The sequence below is a fragment of the Calidris pugnax genome, unplaced genomic scaffold, assembly GCF_001431845.1.
Source record: "Calidris pugnax isolate Ruff unplaced genomic scaffold, ASM143184v1 scaffold8, whole genome shotgun sequence".
Lineage (NCBI taxonomy): Eukaryota > Metazoa > Chordata > Aves > Charadriiformes > Scolopacidae > Calidris > Calidris pugnax.
The window spans coordinates 17,787,370-17,808,722 of NW_015090830.1; the positions used below are offsets into that span (position 1 = coordinate 17,787,370).

The 21,353-nt window shown below is 39.0% G+C and overlaps 1 long non-coding RNA gene across 1 annotated transcript; it reads right to left on the bottom strand.

The window, feature by feature from the left end:
* Positions 1-692: 692 nt before the first annotated feature.
* Positions 693-7,102, bottom strand: LOC106887299. Its single transcript, XR_001411849.1, has 2 exons — positions 7,045-7,102; positions 693-951 (listed from the first exon to the last, which is right to left on the bottom strand). It is a non-coding gene; the product is annotated as an uncharacterized LOC106887299 (long non-coding RNA).
* Positions 7,103-21,353: the final 14,251 nt, after the last annotated feature.

The window sequence follows — 21,353 nt, forward strand, 5'->3', positions numbered from 1 at the left end:
TATTTCCAACAGGTAGCATATGAAAGAAAAACAACATTCTAGTAGTTAACAATTCACATATAGAGTTGCAATTCATAGAATAAATCACCTGCAAATTGTTTGGCCATTTATTGTATTTGTCATATTTGGATACTGAATTTAGTACAACAAAATTTATGCTATTTATCTCAGCAACGCAGCAGAACAACTCATTGAGAGTCTGCTGTTGTTAATACAGTATCATTTGGAGAAAAGTTGATTTACCAGCTGGATGGAACATGATTATAAAAATTAGAGTTACCCATAGCATATTCAAGTTGAATGCCTTATACGTTTCTCCACACAGAGTTTCAGTGTGGTCGTACCCAACTAATGCATGACTTATTTAGCTGAATAATTATTGATTAAAAATGGGCAAAGAGTTATGATAACCATATTGATGAATGCTATTGCAGGGTGACATTTAAACTGTCAGCAGTGCCAAGAAGCAACAAAATACTTCCTTCTAAGAACTGTTCATATGTGCAGAATAGTTTGAAGAAGTCACAAACGCTCCAAGGACAAGCAGTCTAATATTTCCAAAACCCAGATAAGAGGTTTTTGTGATATCATTAGTAATTTTTGCATTTCAGAGTAAAATGAATAATCTCCAAGGCAAAAAACCAAATTTTTCCCCTTAAAGAACAAAATGTGAACCCACTGAACAAGGAGGCCAAAGAGCAGAACTTTCTTTAATAGTTTGCATTTCCTCATATCAGTTTACATTCATACTCTTACAAAGCGGTGCAGTTGCAAAGGTCCAAGAAACTACCCTTTATAATCTGTCTTCTTCGATAGGAAATTAATCTGTCATTATCATTCCTTTCTCTTCCATTCTCTTTCTCCTTTAGCACTTTAGAAAGTAATTCATGGCTCTGCACTGTGTAACAACTCTATCATAGGGAGATTCGTCCAAGCCAAAGAAGCCCATATCTGCAAAAAAATACAAGTAGTTGAATGGTTCTGTTGCCATTGGTGGGATTACTCACTCTGAGTCTCACATCGTGGCTTTGCAACAGGGAGGGCAAGGGACAGTCAACAAGAAATGTTCAGAGGTGACCAGTGTGTTAAGGGAGGAAAAGAGACATTTAATTATTTAACTGAGCGTTGGACACCTAATGCTGCACCATGAGGAGTTTCATAGCCATAAACGCTCTCCAGCCCTTATGGCTTTAGGTGGTCCTGTATTACAAGAGAGTGGAGGAAATGTGACAATTCCATGTTACTAAAGAACAACACGATTACTGGGGTCCTTAAGGGTGGGTTGATGCATTAAATCACTCCATGGAGGTTGAAATTATTTCAGCTGGAAGGGTAAAAGGCCTAATGTCCTACAGCTATTGGGAAGAAATAATCAACTGCTCCCTTCCCCCTTTCACCTCCTTCTCTCCTTCTATGTCAATATGTTGTGGAGGGCTGGGTAAGTGTACTAATACACTGCAGGCAAGACAGGAGATAATTGCCTGGTTTGTGGATCACAACAAGACTTCAGTATGAAAAAATGACATACTGGAGACTGGTTGCCTGAACGGCCAGGGATCTCTGTTAGACAAGCAGGATATTTCAGCCCTTCACAGGCTTGTAAGTTTGACCAGGAGATGCTTTTGTTCCTATATTTGGGCCTTGGTGGTTCTTGCTCTTAGCTCCTACCTGATCTTACTATTTGTTCTTTTTAAACTTTAGGTTGTAGTTTTATTCATAAACTTGAGGGTTTATGTGATATTCTTCAGGATTAATTTCTGCAGCAGTTGAAGGAAGTGATAGAAGGAGTGATAGTCCCTGAGGATAACCTTAGTGGGAGAAATGCCAGAAGTGGAGAGACATAGGGTGCCCAAGGATGTGAATCGCAGCAGGCGGCTGAAACTCCTGTCCTGAGTCAGCCTCTGAAAGTTGTCTTTTCCCACTGACGTGAAGGATGAGGTGATCAAGTATGCCAAGATTTACGTTAGTCTTTCTACATACCCCCCTTCAGTAGTCTCATGGAGAACTGGCCCTTTGGGTTGTGGCATCCTAGCAAATCCTTGGTAAGAGTGCTGTGTTCTTGGAGTCTGACTGTCTTAAATCCTGAAACATTTGGTTATTTCATTTCCTCCCAGAAACAAACAAACAAACAACATTTACTTCTTTCCTAGACCATCATTGCTGATTCTCCTTAGCTCCTTCACAATTACTTGCAGCTGGAACCATTCAAAAAAAAAAAACACACCACCCTCTGCCTTAGATCATACACAAGATGAGGGCAGACAAATTACTCTGACTACAGTGGGCTGCAGCTACATTAATTTCATCCAGTGCTATCTTCATTTCCTTCCTTTCCCACTTAGTTACGTAATGTGAAAATTGCCCTATTTTCATATTATTATGATGATTTTGAGCTTTTCATTCTTCTTTCACATAGTGTTGGCTGCCTAAGATGACCTCAGAAACAATCTGGTTAAAAAAAAAAAAAAACAACAAAACAAAACACCAAAAAAAAAAAAAGAAATGAGTTAGCAGAAGGAAATGTTCCCTTGCAGTGGCAACCTTTCGGGAAAGAGTACCAGTGTGTCTCCTGCTTACTGAATGCTTCCTGGGCTATTCTGGGAATGTGGGACACTCCCACTTATTCAGATTAATGTAAAGAATGAAAGTACCTAAAAACAACGAGCCGTATTCCCAGTGAATGGCTTTCTGTATGAAAAGTCAGCATATGGTACAAACAGGGACAGAAAAAAAATTTCTCTTTGATATTTATTTCTAAAAAAAGAATAAACAAGGCAAATAATTGCTATTGAGGCTGTAGCCTGGATTGTATGCCCATTTATTCATAATGGTTTTGAAGTGGTAAGAGCTAAGCTGGTGGCAAAGCCAGCTCACAGCTTCTCAGTAGAGTAGGCAGAAAATTAGTTTTATTGATCCAGAAGTGAGGGGTAGGAACAATCACTGTGTCTGTAAGAAAGGAAAACCTATGCCTGGGCGAGAGAAACAGGTGGATGGATCGTATCACAGTGTCCCTTCATAAATTCATAAAAAAACCAAACCCAACCCTACACTTACCTTCCATTCTGTGGGGCCTTTAGTCTTGATGTACATTATTCTACACCAAAGTTGTAACCTTGAATATCTTTTCTGATTCAATGAGAGTACTTTAAATTAAAAAAAAAAAATTGTGTTGTATCACAACCAAATTTCCATCAATGTGTGTGGTCACGTTAACCTAAAGGACACAAGGGGAAGGGATGTATGAGGCAGCCAGGTGGTGGAAGAGGAAATACACAGTGAAACTCCAAAACAAAACAAAACAAAAAACCAGTTATTTTTTCCAGCGTGGTCTGTGTTGAAGCTCCTATTACTATTATGAAAGATAATATATGTTTGTATTATGGCAATATGCAGGAGTCTCAGTGAAACTGGATCTTGGCACTCTGCAGAGGAGGCTTTTAATATACAAGTTCTAATCAAGTTTCCTCCAAAATCTATAAGGATACAGACAGCAGAGTCAAGACTTGCGCAAAGATTATGGGAATCTGAATCCTTGCATGAAAAAACTGAAGATAAAAGACATCTTGGACAGCTATAGTTGATGAAGAGATAATTTTATTCATATTCTTCTATTTGGAAGAGGATCCGGTCTCCCTGAACCATCCCTGACATGTTTGTATAATCTGTTTCAAAGTGATACTTCCATTTTTCTGACCTATCTGCATGATATAAGAACAGAAGTACTCGTATAAAGAAGTGAAATTAACTGATGAAAAACAAATAGTATACATATTTAATGGGCTGACATTTGTCCACAGTGTAACACATATTTACATTACTCCAAGTTTACGGTATTCCATCACTTTGGACTTCAGATACGATACTCTTTCCACTACTACTTATAAAAGACAATGGCAGACACTATCAAGAGTTTTACATGCCTTTTAATATTTTATTTTTTAAATGAACTAAATAACACTGCTACACTGTAACACGCATAGTGAGTAAGGAATTGAGAATATGAAGGATGTAAAGATTCAAGTAAGTTGTTCCCTCTTGTCAGAGTCAGTAGTCTGGACATTATATTGGCAAATAACACTTATGATGAATTGCACAGCTCAATCTGCAGCTCATACATGTATATTGGAAAACTGAAGAGAATTAATGTGAGCAATTTTTTAATATTAAATTGAAAATGAGATATCTTTTTTTGCCAACAGAATATTACGTCAAATTGTTTTCTTTATTGCATTTTTCTTCTGAATATGATTACTATTTTCCATTTTCTTTAAGAATGCACGATCCTATTGTTTCTCCATACTAACTATTTGGGCTTCCCTTTGATCTAGAGCAATTTCATTTAATTTAACAGAACAGGAGTTGAGTTCTCAAGCATTTTGTCATTTCCTTTGTGATGAAATCTGATCCAAAGTCCATGACTTCTGTAGAAAAATGCGCTGTTATTGACATGAATGTGCATTGTGTCAGGCCTTCACATTTCAGACATTTTTTATATGTCCTGACAATAGTTCTTGAACTGTGTAGACAGTACTGATGGATTATCCATTCTTCAGCATTTCCAAATGGAAACAAAAAAGTTGGTCAGAGAAAAAATCTTGGTCCCATTGTAGTCAAGGGACGTTCATTACAAATATTTCCAAATTGTTTTGTTTTGAACTATAATTCAAATATATAGACTTACTAGACTTCATTATAACATAATAATTAATTCCTTTCTGACTGCAAATAACAGTGCTTGTTTAAGGATCAGTGAACTCGATTTGATTACATTGAGTATAGTATGGGCCTCGGTCCAAAGCATAGTTATATACGATGAAATGAGATTATTAGGTAAGATCATTCCACATTATGGTACCGCAGAAAGTCAACCAGGAGGAGTGCATAAGAGTTTCTTCAGTTGTCACATACAAAAGAAAGGTTGGTGGAGGCCAAAGATAAAGAAAATGACAAACATCTGCCAAACACATACTGGTCAGACCTAGAAGGGGCACAAGAGATCAAGAGATGTGAGACTAGTGCCACCTGTATGTTTACTTAGCTGATTTTAAAGCATTTGATTAGGAGGAAAAAAAGTTTTGACTTGAAGGTGGAATGTCCACCGTGTTGACACATTACATGCTTACTTGACATGTTACTGTGAAAAAAATATTGTAGAAGTAATTTGTACTCCAGAAAGGGATAAGGTAACAGGTTTGCTCTGGCTTTATCTCTTTAGTATACTAACACAGATGACCAGGAAGAGATACTAGAAAGTGAAATCAAAATTTAAGTACTGATTGCCCCATTCACAAAGGAATTATAAGCCTGGGGCAGGGGACTGTGTCTCTGACAGAACACAACAGCACAAAGAGCTCTAGTAGGAATAAAAGCTTGAATAACTACACATTTATGTATATACTCTTAGTCAAGATAATTCACATTAATGGGATTTTCAGAAAAAATTAGACACAACAGAGATCTGGGAAATTCATTGAGTCAAGGCTCGTTATGAACTGAAGGCTCAGTTTGAAAGAGAATAAGGAAAAAAAATCACCTTTCAGAAGGAAATTGTGTGGAGAACAGCCATTGAAGAGCAGGATCTGGGTGAGAAGCCGTGAAGCTTCAAAGTTCCCTCTTCACAGCAGCAAGTATGAGCCACAGTGGTCTTCAGTTCTGTTAGTTCCTCTGTGTCCCTTGCCCAGTTCTCACACATTCACTCTTTTTCCTTTCATACATGCTCAGTGGCTCTTCTGTGGGACTGTCATTTTAACTACATGCTCCATATTTTAGAGTCTCTTGACATACCAATTTTTCCAATATTCATTCATCAGGTAACGATTAGTAAGAGCCAACCGGAAGAGATTTGGTTTATCATGCCACTAACTCTCACATTGACAATGATTGATGATAATGATGTATATATGCACACAAATACATCGTGATTTAAAGGAGAAAAAAGCTGGTAAAGTACCAAGCAAAATCTAGAAAGAAACATATGAATGAAAATTTGGAATTCTGTGAAAAAATCCATGGCCAGAAATCATGGTTTGATACAAGAGAAAGAGGAAAAACTGTACTAATCTAAGTTTGTCATTAGAAATAAGGCAAACGTATGTTGGAATAAAGGACAAGTAGATACTGGATAATCTAAAATAGAAGTCACAATAATAGAAGCTTGATGGATGAAAACATCAGAAAGAACAGAAAGTGTTGTGATATTGAGAAGGTTGGCCCCATCAAGCTGGCAAAGCACAGTAAGTGGGAAGTGGCAGTATTATTCAGGATGTAAAAAGGAAATTTTTGAATGTCCTTTTTGCAAATAAGGGAATGGTATTCTGTTTGTTGAAGATGGTGAGGTATATTACCAGCCTTCTGCACTGCTAACGGAATAGCAACAACAGCTCCTAGAAAATAAGCATCTTTTAAATTTAGGGGACAAAGAATTATTTCAGTGCTCAGTTTTGAATTTTGATTGACGGGATGTTCTGTAAATGTAATGGACTTTTGCAAGACCTTTGAATCAGCGGCACATAATATTCTGATTACAGAGTCAATGCTATGCAACATCAATAAAGAATATGTTAAATGGATTAAAAATTGGACAAACGACAGCTCTTAAAATTGTAGTTGTCAGTGGTCAATGCTGAGTGTCCTAGCGGTGGGAGGTCACCATAAGGATCAGTGCCAGGACAGTATTGTTCAGTATTTCCAGTGCTGGGAATCAGTGATTGGGAAATAATGAATTGCAGCTGTGGAAGGTTCTAGGTGACTGTGGAGGCAGGCACACAAAGTGATCTGGATCAGTTGTAGCTAAGCTTATTCAAATGAACTGTTTTGAATACAGCTAATTAGTCTTATCTAAGAAGAAAAATAGAGCTCATGACAAGACAAGGGTGAGAGTAGGGGAAGCCCATAGCCTGGAAACAATGCAACTGAAATAGAGCACATGAGACAAACAGCCCTCAAAAAATTTCCAGAATAACTGAAATGCTAAAGGAACCCCTGCCATCCATGTGTAAGTGAAGGGAACAATGAAAATGAATGGAAAAGTGATCTCATACTTACATATAGCCTTGGCAAATGGCTGTAGAGACACCTACAGTTCTCACGACCTTGCTTTTTTATTAAAAAAAATACGCTGAAATATAAAAAAAAAAATATGCTGAAATATTGAGAAAAGAAAGAACCACAAAAATTATCCAAGGACAAATGTGAGGGATTTAGTGAGAACAATCTCTTTAGCTGATCAGAACGATGGGATGTGATTTGATCACAGGTAGTGGAGAAATGTTTGGTACTAAAGTACTACTTAATTCAGAGGGATAAAAAGCATAACCATGGCCAAAGGCTGAAACTAGAACCACTGAGATAGAAAATAAGGTGCACATCTTTAACAGTAGTGGTGGGGAGGGATAAATTACCACAATAAACCGCCGTTTTCAGGGATCTTCCGATGAAGACTTTACATCTTTTTTGAAGGTGTACTCAAATATAAAAAATTGGTCTTGATACAGGGTAATTAATGTGTGTGATTTGCAAGGGCCTAGGATGTGTGGGATGTGAGGCTCAGATTTCTAGTGGCCTACCTGACTTTGCACTCAATAAATATATAACTTAAAGCCTCCAAAATTTCACCTCTTGTGAACTTCCTATGAATTTGTGTTCTGATTTGGTTCTGTTCTTATCTTATGCAAAGCAGTTAGCTCACACCTTTAGAAAAATTATCCACGATTGGCAAGAGCCTCTAGAAACATGAGCTGGGAAGGGAAATGATTGCATCATTAGCCTGGGTTACGCCTTACTTTTAAAGACACTCAACCTCTCGGCATCCTATGTGCCACATAAATGCTGAGATGACCATCTTGAAACTTAAGTCAGGGAAGTTTCTGGCAGAAATCCTGGACTTTCCAAAGTCAGGGCTTGGTGAAATCCCACCTTCTAAAGCGATCAGCAGTATGACTATATACTTGATTCTCTTTTTTTGGGGAGCCTAATTTAATGTTGCCATTTATATCTTCTCCTCCCACTTTTTTAATCCCTCCTGGTCCCTATTTTTATATTCAATGTGTTAAGTTCTCCATGCAAAGCATTTTTTCTTGTCTTAACTAGATCCCATTGTAACAAGAAAGAGTTTTCTAATACTCATAATATTACCTAGCCTCCTAATGGTACTGTAGCATGGAAAATTTCAGATGTGTTTGTGGCATGTAGCTGATTTGGAGATATTATCTAGTGTGATATTATTACTGTAGCCTACAGACTAGGATTGCCTGTCTCTACATGCAGATAGTGATGAAGCAGCGAACAAAAGCTTTCTAAATGAGGGAGGAGACATGGTACTATCTGAAATTGTTCACCACGCAATGTAACAAAGAGCAAGAGTTCCAAGTTTGGAAACAGAATATAAGGTTACAGTTTGAAAGGGAGATAACGAAGTGTGGAATTGTCTACAAAAGAATTAGTATTTTTTAAGAGCTTGCCTTATTTAACCCCAGAATCCCCTATGTGAACATATCATTGCACAGGATCCTTGCTAAAAAAAAAAAAAAAAAAAAACCAAAAAAACCCAGTTAAAGCTGAAGACAGATAAACTGTGAAGCAGTTGACATGAAGAAAGCCTCTCCTTATTCACATGTAAAAGTGGGTCAGATTTAGGGATGAAATTACGTCTGTCAGAAAGTGGAGTGTTGGCAGCACTGTCACTGTTGGCTGTATTACTGGATACAGGTCAAATTTAGGGAAGGGATTTTTCTGAAAAAATATTTACCTCAGTTCTAATTAGATGACCTTGCGTTTTTTTTAAACTGTAGCCCCAGCATTACTCTCTCATAGTGGTGAAAGGAAAAGCCCTTATTCCTAGAGATTAGCTCTCTTGATTATGGAATCACCTACTGGTACTGTCTTCCTGTATGCCTTGGCCTGATGGTAAAATGCCACTAAGCAAAGGATTTCCGTATGTGGCTCCTCGATATTCCAGTTAACAGAATAACCCAGGCTTGGTCTTCCTTTTGTGTAAATAGTCGTTTGATGTGTACAACTCTTAACAGAAGGTGAAACAGTCCAATGGTTCAGCAGGGTACATTTCGTGTGTGCAGGAAGAGATCACAGCTGAGATGAATTGCTGTATCCTTATTTATATGGTTTCCCTTGTTACTGCCTCCTTTAGGGCTATTTTAGTCACATTTTGAGCCAAGAGTAGGTGGAGAGGCGTGTGCTGCAGGAACCACAGTGCTGATAGACCTCAAGCTGCTCCAGGGAGTCACCATCAGGACCTGGGGGAACCAGTGATGGATCTAATTCTCCCTGTTCCACACTTCCTCTTGTTTCCTTAGATTATGCTTTGATGCCATTAAGGTGTGCCTATGGATATATAATATGCTTTGCATAGGCAGGTGTGGTGTTACTTCATCTGCCCAGCTTTGCTAATGCTAATTGATGATGCAGAAAATCCTTATTCCAGTCCTCTAAGAACCTTATTAGAAAAGAAACTGGAAACATATCTCCTTTAACAGAGGGCTTACAAGGCAGATGCGAGCACAGAAATGGAGATACCACGGTAGCATTTTTTAAGTTTCCAGAAATGACCATTCACCTGAGTAGTGCAGTCATAGGTAAAGACAGAAACAGCTGAATTAAATTCCCTAAGACAGGTAGAAGAGTGACTAGTCCCACGTTGCCCACTTTCGAAGAACAAATGGCTGAGGTTTTCTGTTTCCTTGTTTACCACTCTACCACTGAGTAGCACAGTGTCCAGCTGTGGCCAACTAGAAATGTTATTCTAATCCAACATACTTTGGAGGCACAAAAGGCCCAGTATAAAATACCAAAGCAGTATAGATTATTTACTTGGGAAAATTAGTGTGCTCAGACCTTAAAGATAAATTTAATATAGATACCTAACTTTTTTAGAAGTTTTAACTTAAAGGCAGTTATTCGGTATGATTAGGATATGAGAAAGGGTAGTCCAGAAGATGAAGGTGAGAAGAGTTACGAAAGCCTTTCCCTTTAGGAGAGCTCTAGGAAAGTGCTTATATTCAACAAGAAGCTGCCAACAATGTTAGTACTCAGCAACTTTACCTCTTCTGAGAATTGCAGTAGATCTACTGATAATAGCATTTATGCTTGAGCACGCAGCACTGACTTAAGGTTAGTGCTTATGAATATATTAACGTTCCTTTCAAATTGTAAAGAACAAGAAAACTTTAAAAATAATTAAGTGCATTTAAAAATCTGCTGCTCTTTTTATATGTAAGGTTATTTTGTTATTTGGGGATTTTCCTTTGATGGATTTACACCATAGCGCAGTTAATCAGCAGGCTGCACACAAAATGCCTGTTGCACATTAAAAAACGTGAGTCAGATGCCACTGAGCCCTCTTCGCAGTTGTGGTCTTCCATTGCATGCCCAAAGTTTAGAAACTAAACTGAGGACTAAACTGAGGACTGTTGAACAAAGGAAATAATGAGCTGGACTTTTCCTTTTTTTTTTTTTTTAATTTTAGAAAGATTGAAGCTTCTCTTTCTCTTTCAAAATATGTGGAAATTGAATCATAAAGGTCTGCCTTGCAGGCCATCCCAACACCAATGGTTTGAGCCTCAACATTTAGCTCTAAACCTGACGCTATCGTTGAGGTGGAATCATAATACTAGTACCTCTCATCTTCCCAGGGTAACAGGTTTATTTTCTTCATCAAGAAACAAACGCTCTTTTTCAGGTGGGTAATTTCATGATATTATCAAACTGTAAACAAATGAAATAAATCTTGGGGCGACTTTGGAAACCCATAGTGTATATTTGATTGCTTACAAGTGCACTTTTAAGGCTTATTAGTCTTCTTCCAGTGGATAGAAATGATTTTGGGGTAGGGAGACTAAGCATTTTTCTGTGCATGTCTCACCAGGACAGGAAGACTGAACATAGTTTGTTCACCTACACACTCCTGTGATGTACAAAGAATTGACAACACTGTGATTATGGTGTTAAATGAAGTTGGGAGGCTAAAGCACAAAATTCTGCGCCTTACAGAATTATACTGGTTTTATTGTGCTTTGTTTTGCCTCTTTACATTACAAGGTCTCTGAGGTATGGGCTGACACTTATTATGGACTTACACATCACAGTGCGCGCTGGAGCCCAGTCAAAAGCAGCACTTCTAAGAGTTATTACATAACAAATAATAAACAGTATTGATGAAGAAATATGGACTGCTAAGAAATGAAGGAAAATACTACCTCTTCTGCCATGAAGTCCAAATTAAAAGAGCTTATGTGCTCTTTGCTTTTCTCCCTATGGGTGTTGCATATTCTCACAGCCTTCACTAACCATTTCAGAGCAGGACAGCTGACCTTCAAAAGTAAATATGATTAAAGCTGAACAAATCAGGTAATTACAATAAAAACATGACTTGACAAGCAGCCTCTGGACAAAATTACAGTTCTATACACAGCCTTCACTTTCAATTAGGATGATTGGAAACGGTAAAAATATTTATTTTACTTTTGCTTGATATTTGTGGGACACTGTTTCTAAGCTATCTTAGGGCTCTTTAGAAAATAAAACATAGTTCAGTTTAGATACTGAGTTCTTGCATCTGTCACCGGAAAGTATGTTAGCAAGGTGCTACCAGAGGTACTTGGACCCACTTCTCTACCCGGGTCCCTTGTGACACAGGCCTTCCCTCCCTAACATGGCCCTCTTCTTTCCTGCTCTCTTTCTGCAACCTGTTGGCAGCTCATGATTGGCACAGCTGCAGAGAGAAGGGGCATGTGCCTGCCTCCAGCCTTCTCCTTTCTCCTTTTCTCACTGGGGAGAAGAGCAGGTAACAGTCTCCCAGCACTAAGGGAACACACACGTTGAAAGATAATGTGAACGATGAGAACCAGAAATGGCAAAACATTAAGTCCAGAAAAAGAGTAGGACACAAGGCATGTTGTGAGTGGTATTATTAGCACATAGCAATATCGGCATCTGCACTTAGAATCAAGAAAGATACTTCACTGTCACCTATTATTACTGCATTGCCCAAGCTGCCAGATGTTCCCATACCAAGGACAAGTTGCAAAGTACAGGCAAAAACACTGAGCCAAAAACCAGGTGACCCATGATGACTTATTACAGCTCTATGTATTAATACCTTGGACTACTTCAATGGTTTTAAAGATCAGGCCTGTGATATTGCCTGTTATGATAAAAGTCAGTGGTGTTTAACCCCCCATGTTGACAATGTGCAACATTTTACTCTGTAGAAGAAAACCAAAATATACAACTATGTAAGAGAAAGAGAAGATATGCTGAAAGCCCTGTCGCATCTTGCACTACTGCAACGTGTGCAGTAGTGCACATGCTGATGTTTTCCAGGAACAGATACTGGGTCCAGCAGGAGCAGGCTGGTAGGAGATGAAGCAGAGGATGAAGACCTTTTCCCCACACAGAGCACTGCAATCTCAGTGCCCAAGGGCTTGGAGCAGAGAAATACTTAAATGGCATCCTGATACATTGCTTTCTGGTGGAATGCTCAGCTAGAAGCACCCTCAGTGTGGAGACAGAGAATTGAAATCTAGAATGTGCCACTGGAAACATGCAGGTCAACCCTGAAACACGAGGTCAGAGAGAGGAACTAGCACTCCCTGGACCTGCAGAACATCAGTAAATTCCTATGACCACTGTAGATCTTGAAGCACCTAAAAACATTGGGGCAAATTCCTCTAGAAACAACTTCTAAAAGCCCTTCAGTCCCACTGAAACCAATTTGAGCAATGCCCTGTAAAGCACAGAGTGCTCAGGTCCACAATCAAAAGAGCACCATAATCTTGTTCAAGAGATTAGATAGATGGACTGGTCTGGTGGAATCCCTGGTGCTACTTCTATGCATAAGAGTTTAGCAGGATCAGGCATATGGTGGAACCAAGACCCAGGAGATCTGGGATGGTTTGAATGAGTCTGGCAGAAGGATTTTCTTGTGGAGACTTGCTTGGGGTCCTGGTCACAGAGAAGTGTCTGCAGGGCTGTATTTATTAGCAGTGTTACTGCCGTGCCCTGGAGATTAAGTGCTGCTCTGTCCTGGACTATGAGCCATGGCACAAAGATGCCTGAGCTAGTGGAGGCCCAAACTGGCACATCCTTGTGGCACAGCTCCGTGCTGTACAGCTCCACCAACATGGGTCCAAAGCAGCGTGGTAGCAGGGTCCCAAAGCACTGTGGTGGCACTGGCACGGCACAACACCAGGCTTGTTAGAGCCAGGCAAGAAGCTGGTACTTTTTCAGAGGTGCAAACACATCACTGGGGTGCTGTAGCTGGGCTGCCTCTGCTCCCAGCTGGAGCTCAGGTGCTGCTGGCCTGGGCATCTCTGCACAGCGTAAAAACATCTAGTCACAAACCAGAACCCTACCGTGCAAAGTACTTGACAAACACAGCACAGAAAGATACCTTGCCCCAAGGAGTTTACTATCTAAATAAAATGGAACTAGTGTAGAGCGCACATTGCTCAGTGTATAAAGCAGTGTTTGTCACTTTTTCTGCCAGCAATGTGCCAGGAGTCAAGCTATTAAATTACAGTTAGCAGATGGGCTAGGTACTCCCATTGTTTTTGCAGAGTACCATGCAGCTACTAGGGCTCTTCATCACACACCTGACTCCATCAAAAATCCATAGTTATATCCTAAAGAGTGATATAATATCTCCAAGTTCAATGAGTTATATGCCCCTCATTAATATACCCTTTATTTTCAGGGAGCTCCCATCTTTTGAAAGGATGAAGATTACTTGAGGTTTTAATAAATGAACTGCTGCAAAGGAACATGTTGCCTTCCTCCTCCTAAAAAGACGCTATTTATATCAATAATCCCATTGCGGGTGTTACTCCAAGCCTCAGAACAGAACAGTGACAAGTTAACCAACCACTTTTGTAATAACATTTACTGCCCTTTATGAAGTTAACAAATCTATTTTTCAAATTTCAGTCATTTAAAATACAAAGGGAAAAGCCATTTTTTCATATGATAAAATGTAGCTGCTGCTGGAATCAAAGAGTCAACCACATTTTTTTCATTAATTTGATTATTCTGAAATGATTGATAAGATTAATTAAAATTGGCTTGATTCAGAGATCTTCAGAGGACCCATCTACACAACTCTTGCAATTTCGACTTGAATAAAAATGGAACAGCATCTATAGGGAGACAGATATACCCAGCATGCCTCTTTTCCTCTCTAACTGTATGATAGTTATTATGACTATTATTCTCCTTGTGAAGCTTCAGTCTATCTAGAATATTTTGAGATTTTTTTTTAGTACGGTGTAGATGGAATTAAAAACCTGTGGAAGAAAGAAAGAAAAAGGAAAGAAAAAAAAAAGGAAAGAAATAGAGAAAGAAAAAGAAATAAAAAGAAATGAATAAAAAGAAAGAAAGAAAAAGAGAGAGGAAGAGAGAAATGGGGAGAGAGAGAAAGAAGAAAAGAAAGAAAGAAAAAAAAATTAAGTAGCATTTCAACAAATTAATAAAGATCAGCTAGTTTGCACTGAACCTTTTGGGGAACAGATAATTTCTTCGCCCTGAACATAAAAGCTGTGAATAAGCAGTAGTTCTTCACCGCTTTTCCTTTCCCTTTCCTGGGCTGTGATCTAGAGTTAAGTGTACCGAATAAACCAATAATATTTGCATGAATAAGATCGAGGTTGAATAACCAGATTAAGGCTAAAGTCTTCAATATTACTCATGTAAAACGTCATGCTTAGGGAGGGCTTAACCCACTCTCAGGGGCCACAGATGTTCTCCTGGAGTACATCTAGGTAAACCTGTTAGCAGGCATTTGTTTTCCCATTTCCTGATGTGCCCTATTGTTGACTGGTCTTTAGTGTAACTATTCTGCTTCTGTAAGTAAAACAACCTGCAGAAGGGCACAGGCAACAGACTTCCCTCTACTACTCTCCCTTAGAGGTTTTTTTCCAAATTGTGTACTCTCCAAAATTATTCTTTTGTAACATCTCAGTAGAATCAGATTATTCAGACAAATTTCAGTGATCATCAAGAAAACATAATCAAATAAACAGACTGCTATGCCCTATCACTGTTATGGTCAGTGAGGCCATAATCCAGCCAAATTTTAGGTATGTGACTAATTTAAAAAACAATTCAGTTGACTGCTGTTCAGTAAATGGGCTTCAGTGGGCTTTGATATTAAACACACATGTAGGTGTTTTACTAAATTGGGTCTCATAAGTGAACAATATATTTAATAGGTATCACAGGGGAAAAGTAACTCTGTTTAAAGAAGTAAAAAGAAACAAACTACCACTTCAGGTGGCTGAAATAGCACCATTGATTACATAAAACAGCTCTTGGTCTGTCTAACATTGGTAGTGCCAGTCATTAAACATTATAAGGCAGTGGAAACCTGTTCCTTGTTCAAAGTCAATGGGAAGTTTTGGTATTTACTTTACTAGGCCCAGAATTTTTCTCAAGACATTTCTGAGCCATTCACATTCTTGGAGTAATGCACATGCATAACACAAGTACTTTATGCTACCACAGCATTACAGTTTAGTCAGAGTGCACATTAAATTTCTCTTTACAGTACTGGGAAAGGATTTCTATATCTGCATGAGTCTATTTTTTGTAAGCTCATGTACAATGTAGGCCAACATTTGCATGTGAAAAGTCATCAAAAATCAGGAGGAAAAGTGCCTACCTCAGTCATTTTTAAATAACTCAGGCCATTAATTGGTAACCTTTGTTTCTCCTACTTGCACAGCCATAAATTAGTTATATGGATTAAGTATATTTGAACTTTTAAAAATGCTTTGATAGCTTAGAAAGCAAAACACTGTATTTGCAATCACACTTCAAAAATAGTGGAGAAAAGGTGTGTGTGGGAGGAACTGATTAGGATTCTAATATCTTGCATCTTGGTTACAAATTGTTATTGGAAAATTGCAGTGCCAGTTCAAAGGTTCATGGAAGAACATATTAGAATCAGTAACATCAGTTTTCACAGAAAAAAATGCAGCATGTCATTTGTTTATAAAGGAAAGCTTTAACAAACCAACAGCCATCAGCCAGCCGTATGGTACATACCAGTTAAAACAGAGAATACGAGAAACCTCTGGTGTTATGATAAAATTGCGACCTCCTCAAGCGCTACTTATGATTTCATTACCACTTTGATGTCCTTACATAGAGAGCCCCAATTTGATCACTTAAGCGTTAAAGTAATCACAGGTTGTCTTCCTCCTTCTTGAAAGGTGTGGTGTTAATTGATGCAAAATGCATCCACAGCGCTCGTAACTTAGAACCAGAAGGTCTGGCCCACGTGAGAGCATCATGCTGATGGGGGTGGATTTGTGTGCTGCACGGCTGAGGTTTTCCAGGAGCAGGTTGTGGTTTAAAAGGTCTTGACTTCTGGTTTGCAGAAGGGACCAGAAGCGAAGAGGTAGATTCTCAGGCAATAGTTGCTCAGCACTTAAAATGGTTTCCTTTGGTACAATTCAGTCTCATGCCACGGGGCTCTGCTGGCTTTGGAACATCTCCAAAGGTCCTAATCATTCATACAGTATTGGTATGAAGTGAAGTATCACAGTAGCAAGGGCACATCTGTAGACATCATCAGAGTTTCTACTAGTGCTAGCTATGGAAGTCCTCTAGAGGAAGCTCTCACTAATGCTGAAGAAAAGAATTCCTGAATTCCCTACCCCCTTACCCAAATCACATAATTGAAAAACAACCAACCAATGAACCCTGGATTTCCCTTCACTTGCCTTGTGCTTCACAGCCTTCTGTTCCCATTTCCAACTTGTCTTCTCAACCATAACACAGAAATGTGTTAAAAGAATAAACTCTGAAACCATGAATGTTTTGCATAATCGCATGACTCCAGGAGATGGAGCTTTAGCAATACAATTTCTGGATGCATCTTTAGTAACTTCTGCCTCTCTCATTACCTTTGGTTTAAAAGAGGCAGAAGCTTTGCTCCTGGACTCCCTTCTAGCAGGGGAGGCAAGAGATACATTTTTTACAGATTTGAACAGTTAGAGAGCTTCCCAGACTGAGCAGCACCCTGTGGACAGAACTGAAGATATTTTCCCAGCCATGACTGTGTTTGCAGAGCAGTTTCACAGGTATATTTTACCCCCCTCAGCATGAATCTCCTGCCCCGAATTAGAGCTCAAGAAATTCCAGAGGACATCTAAATATCTGCTTCTGCTCCACACTGGAGAGAAATCATATGGAGAAACTCCTTGGTGATGTCAACATTGGGGAAACAAGAGGCCTAATACCTGTCTCTTGGCAAACACTTTAAAGTCATGGTGGTGGATCTCACCGTATTGGACAAGCATGCTTTCCTGCTTCTCTTGACTGCAGCATGTTTCAGTGCTCTTTCAATTTGGGCTCTTTGGTCCCAGTCTTTTGCCATATACACAGTAAAGGTAGGAAGTGGGACTAGTGTTGCTACCTAACTGTAATCCAGTTCCTTAATCTCATAATTTTTCACCAGCTTTGTAAAGGTTCTGGTTTATAGTTCAGTTCTTCATAGATGCTGTAAAGCGTGTCTCAAAGTTCTCTTATGCCATTAACCCATACTTTAGGAGAAAAGATAAATGGAGCCAAAGGAAGTACTGAAATAAGCATATGTGCTCACTTACCTGAGTTTTCTCCCTATTCTTGAGCACTCATCTGAATCTTTTAAGACTTCAAGGATCTTGCCTTTCCTTCTGCATATAGACTTGTATGGGTTTCCCTTAGTCACCCGTCATCCCATCTTACTCCTTCAGCCACTGAGGTAGCTGAGCATTTCTCCCTTTCAATAAATGAGATGACAGGCAACCTTTCCTTCCTAATCACCAGGTGTCTTTGTCAGGTAATCAGTAACTCAGTTACCAGCTCATGAGGGCAGGTGATTTTTCTGGGTGGCAGCCAGTTCCTCACCTGCCAGTAACTTTGTGTGCAGAGATGATAATAGAAGCTCAACAACTTTCTATTCTTATTTCTGTCTTCATTGTGTGGAATTCCAGACCAAGGAGGAGGTAAAAAGGACAGTTATCCAATGCATTCCTAATGGGTAATTTAATAAAAAATATCAGTATTTCTCAAATAAATATGCAAAAATTCACTGCCTCAAAGAGGAAATTATTATTTGTACAGTGAGGGATTCCCCCAGCTGTTGTAGAGATCCTATTCATACACCTCTAGGTTGATTATTTTGTGCAGATGAACATTTTTACCTGATCGGACATGTTTGTATCTTGGTGCAGCATAAGGCTGATAGTGCTTTTCATCAGTCAAACTGAATCAATCCATCAATCAGATATTGGCGCATGACTAGCAAGTGAAATATATCCTTAGTCTATCAGTCTTTCATTCCTCTCTATCTTCAAAGTTATCCACTTCTACAGACCAATTAATCCAGAGGCTGACAGTGGTACTCTTGCTTTGATTTCTTTGTGACAGAGTATGCAAAAGTATTTCTTGGCTTGTTCTAGCACTTACTTTCCTTTGCTCAGTGGTTCAGCAACAAACATGCACACTATTGCTAATTAATATGTTTGAAATTCTATCTTGGCCCACAGCACTAAAAAAAAATCTCAGAAGTCTTTGACTGCAGTAGCTATTAATCAGCCCTAAGCCTTTGCATTTGTCCTAATTCAAAGCACTTGTTTCACAACATATTTTCTGCATACCACACGAGTGTTGATCAACATAGGTTTCAAAATTCTTGTTTATTTTATTTTACAGCATGTCAGTCTGGGAAGTTAGACAAAAAAGCAAAAAAAGGGAAAAAAAGGCTGTTTATTTGTCTCATGCTGGGGAATTTCAGACTCCAACAGGGTTCAATGGAGTGTGTGTCACCATCACAGAGCGTGCTAAGGAGGCATACTGAGTGGGAGCTGGTGATGAGAGAGAAGGGGCAGAAGAAGTCTGCATTTGGCAGCTGAGAAGACACAAAGGAAAACAAACAATACTCTTTGCAGAGAAGCCTCTTTCATGCTGTACAATGGATGCATGTTATTACTGGCCTGCATTGTCCATTCTGCTGCATAAATGAAAGTAGGCTCTTTCCACAAAACTCAACCCTACCACGCACAGAAGGTATCAGCTCCACAGCAGCTCTGCTCCATGGCCTCTGAAGATCTCAGGGAAAACACTGAGACTGTCTCTAAACTGAGAGACTTCCTGGAATATGGGGAGGAGGAGTGCAATATATTGTTCTCATTCAGCTCTGTAGTACTTCCCTGAGAAAAATTTAAAAACAACCCATTATGCAGATACAGACATCCCAGGACTCCTGACGTGCTAAGGGTGGATCTAGGCAGCCTCTTTCTAAAATTTTGCAACTGAAGTAAAGGGAAATTTGAGATGTTTTCTTTGCCTCATCTCTCCCACACACATTGGCTCTCTGGATAAAGGCTAAAACATTGCTGTGAGCAACGACTTATCCCTGCCTTTTTCAAAATACTCCTCCATAAGAATATTTTTTGGCCCTGCAATGAACTGGATTTAATCAAATGGCAGGTATTATTAAAGTATGCAAGTATACTGACGTGTTCTGCAGGGTCTTCTAGCTGTAACCCTCATTGTACAATAATACTGTGTTTTTCCTGCCAAAGGAGAATGTATTTTTAAGGAAAAAGTACCTACGTATTTCCAGGAAAGTGCAACTATGAGAGAAACACAGCTTAGCTGCAGCTGAGGTTGCTCTGCCTATTCTTTGACTGAGACAGAAAGAAGACAGAAAAAAAAAATCCAGAACTTTATTTTAATAAAAACTAGAAGCTTTTAAAAACAGATACACTAAATAGATAACATTTAAAAAAAAAAAAAAAAAAAAAAAAAAAAACTTAAAACCAAACATAAAATCCCACAACAAAATATTAAATGAGGAAAAGCAAATCAGTGAAAAAGATCATGAGATAAGAAGTAAATAAAATGTAGGAGTAAGCTTCTCTGAAGGCAAAACCTTACACATTTCCCGCTAACGTGGGACACTTGTGGGATTGCTTGATTTTTAAAAACAAGTCATATCCTGGATAATCTCCATGGAAATTCCTTTCTGTCTGTACAGGTTATTTTTAATGTTAAGGTTTTCAAAAAACTATGATTTGAAATAGTTTATGAGATTCATCAGTCCTAATTTAAACATCTGAAATCTGAACCTGTAAACAGAAGTTTGCTGTTCTGATTTCTCTTAAAAAAAATTTAAAAAAAAAAAAAAAAAAAAAGGAAAAAGCTTTAAATCCAACTCTGGTCTTGCCCACTCTGTCCTTGCAGTTACTATGTTTGGGTTGCAGTGACTCACTGTCCAGCAGCCAAACCTTGCCAATCTCCTGGGAAAGCCTTCTCATCACCTCTAAGGCAGCCAGCTCCCATCTGCTCTGCAGCTCTCCTGCTCCCTGGAGCATGCTCAGCATCTTGCTCCAGAAAGGAGCCGTTTCCCCTACCCACCCAGAGCCCATCTGACCTATTCTTACAAGAATATATGATAACTTAGTACAGATAAATCAAAAAGATACTCCCCTTCACAGCAACATGATATTGCCAGCTTTCTAAACAGTGCTTTCACCTCACCTTGGCTATGCAAGATTTTTATGACTTAAACAGCAGGAGATGCTACTTATTTGGCTGATTTCTCCTCCTTCCCTCCTGTGGGAGCACTCAAGGACAGAGGACTTATTGGAGGCTGGGACAAAACAGTCTTATCTGTAGCACATCACTGCTTAGAGCAAATATTGTTTCTAGCTTCTGATTCCCTTTTTCCCTAAGGTAAGTTTAACTCTCATTTAGTTTAGGCGTTTAGTTTGCCTTTGCTTTTTTCCTTCCCTAAAGGTGCCCAAAAGTGAAAAATAATGCTGTGTCCCTGCTCCCTTTTGGTGTAGAAAGATCTCTGGATTTTTATCCAAAAAGGGTAGATCCTTGTTAAGACGACAACAAGCAGGGATATCATAAGAAGGAAAACTTGAACTTCCTCAGGCTCAAGATAGACTTGCAATGCAACCATGTCTTTAACCTTTGCCAATCCATAGAAAAGCATCCATCTGTAGTTTGAACACAGCTCACACAGCTACTTAAAACAGCTGATAAACTGATATTTTCATCTTGAACCTTTCCGTGTCCCTTGCAAGAGAATGAGGAGCTTTATGCCTCTGTATCTGTTCTCATTATGTTACAATGCCAGGAAGCCACACTTTGGAAAAGTCTACCAGTAGAATAAGATATTAGTCCCTCAGTTCTCAAATGTACAGTAAAAAAAAAACATAAGGGGGGGAGGGAGGTTGTGAATGGGAAAAGAAAGGGAAGGCAAACCAGAAAATCTAATTGAGCTTGTGTTACCCAATGATAAAGATGTAAAATTTAAGGCAGGAATTATTTTTTTAAAGAGATCA